The sequence below is a fragment of the Notothenia rossii genome (assembly GCF_949606895.1).
Source record: "Notothenia rossii genome assembly, chromosome: 1".
Taxonomy (NCBI): domain Eukaryota; kingdom Metazoa; phylum Chordata; class Actinopteri; order Perciformes; family Nototheniidae; genus Notothenia; species Notothenia rossii.
This window is the reverse complement of record NC_136912.1, coordinates 2,897,954-2,900,772: the sequence shown is the minus strand read 5'-3', so window position 1 is coordinate 2,900,772 and position 2,819 is coordinate 2,897,954.

Below are 2,819 nucleotides of genomic sequence, written 5' to 3'. Positions count from 1 at the left end.
CAAGTGAAAATACCTTGTTTTCAATATTGTTTAAAGTGGACTTATCATGCTACATTTGAATAACATAGTGTAGGACCATACCTAAGGCATATTTATACTTTTTATTTTTCTAAATACCAAACAGATCATGCATTTTAGCCATTCCACATTTCGCTCAATTTAACACTGTCTTTGCATCATGGGCTGATTCTGTGAGAACAGCACCATCTACAGGCCTGGCATATGTACTACAGCGTCTCCAGCGCTTTCCAACGGCAATGTCCGTGGCTGTCTCCTCCTGATTGGTGGAGTTGGCCCAATAGCCGTAGCGCTACTTCTGTGACGTCATAGAAGTGTTCAAATCTGGATCAGTCTGTATCAGATCCGTTGCAGCCCCTTTTTTAGAGATTTGGGTATGGAGGAAAATAGAGAGGGTTGTGTTTTCTGACACTTGGTGAGTTCCCTGGAACACCGGGGACACATGTTCATGTATCAAAGACGTACACAAGTGCATTTTGCATGATAGGTCCCCTTTAAAGTGTTTTTCCAGTGTGCATGGTCAGCCTTGCATCCATACAATTACAACTGAACTAGATTCTCAATTATGTTTCAAAGGACTCGATTTCTTTCCCAGATTACATTTTTTTCCATCACAAAGAAAGTGTTCATCCAGCCTGCAGAAGTCCACTATGGAAGAGGTCAGGGCAATTGATGAGTCAACAAATACGAGACAATTATGAGCGATGGTTTGTGTCCAGGCTGCAGATTCTGTGAAGTGAAGCCGATGATTCATTTTGAATTATTTATTACAGGAGGTGATTCATTATTGAACTTGGGACATTGCATTAAACCTGCATTCTCTCTACTATCCAGCAGGGGGCAACTACTCAGGTTGCAGACATGACTCAAATTATATAGAAGTCTATAGCAAAAGAATAAAAAACAGACAACTTCTCAACTGTTTTATTTGATCAGTGTTACGTTCCCTCCTAAACTAGGGGTACGAAGGGAAGTAACAAAACACAAAAACAACCGGGCGAGAGAAAAAGGAGAGGAAACTGAATGCTGAAGCCACAAAGTGAGGTTTTGATTAATAAAGGAAAAGAGGCTCACCAGCCAATTTGCAAAAACAAACTTAAATAACTAAGAACAACTTCCTTCTAAAAGAAAGTGACTAAATTAAACAACACACACAAAGATACACTGGAGCACATCTCCTAACAATTCACAAGAACACAGGCCTCACACAGGGACATGCAGCCTAGAGGAGAAGGAGAGAGGCCACTGCAGCCTTCCTCAGGTCCTTTATGGAGGCCCTGATTGGGGATTGGGAGCACCTGGGGGAGAGGCTGCACCTGGAGACAATTAGGGAGAGAGAGAGAGACACACACACACACACACACACACACACACACACACACGCACACACAAGCACCAACTGCGGCACGTAACAATCAGTAAAGATTTTCCTGATGAGTTTATGGTCTCAATCACAACATACAAATCTTTATACTGTAGCCTACAAGTGGCTGGGAAGAGATGTAATGTCATGATTTACTGTATGGAAAGAACTTGTTTGGTATGTTGAGGAAACCGAAGTGTCTCCTACACTTCTCTTAAAGCGAAGCCACTGGATCTGTTGCTTTTTAGTCATTTTTAAAGTAAACCAGATACAATTTCGCCCATTTTTGTCATTTCATTAAAGGTGGGGTAGGTACGTTTGAGAAACCGACTCGAGACACACTTTTTGTTATATTCCATGGAATGCTCTTAGCATCCCGATAGCAATGAATATCTTAAATGCTTTGACAAAAAATCTATAAAAAAATATCATCTGTTGAAGCCGTGGCGCTGTAAAAAGCACGACCAATCATCTGAGCCGGCTAAAGTAACTGGATGGCCTACCTGCCTGTCAGCCTTCCATCTGTGCACAAACTTATCTCGTGCCCTCATTGGTCATGTGCGCGTTCGTGTGTGTTGGAGGAGGGGCTCTGTAAGGAAGTGGGAGATTTCTTCCAGCTGTGTATTTTCAAATTCTAGCGCACTCGAGCTGCTTTCTCCAAAATGACCTACCCCACCTTTAACAGCTGTATTGTTATTTTCAACAACTCTGGTTCACTTCTTTTCTGTTTGATTCAAGACCGTATCCTCAGCCCTGAATATATCAGAGTATGTTTTGTAACAACCCAAAATATTCAGGTCTGAAGCGAAGTGCTTACATCAACACTCTAGAGTCTATACTATATTTATTAAAGTCTATTAAGAAATGGAGAGCCTTGAAATCTGTTTCTCTACTTCCTCGTGTTTGCTTTCTCCTGCTTCTCTTGATTCTGTATCCATATGTGACTCAGACGGGACTCAATGACTGATTTATAGCAGTGACACACATGTTGTTATGGTACGTGTAGAGTCTCCTACCGTGTTGTTGAAAAGTTGTATGAGTCATTTTTAAATTGATTTAAAACCAGTGACTGTTTCAAAATATATACGATCAGTTTTGGAGTTTCATAAAGTCTTCTAAAGTTTCTTTTTTATGGACTTTCTGTAAATCCTGCGTGTAATAAAAGGATCATTAGTTTCATTACTCTGAAGTCTGAGGCAACATGACTCCTGTCTGGTTCAATAACTATAACGCTCAGACTTTATTTACTCACAGCATTTATGGAGGTACATGTTTGTAAATCACCCAAAACAATTCAGGCCTACAGCTGAGTGCTACAATCAATAACTCCCCCTCCCAAAAAATAATAATCAGCGCTGATGACACTCCATCATCGAAGAGTGACTCTCTCTGTCCTGCCTGATGACAGTAAGAACATTATAGGATAATTAAATGTGAG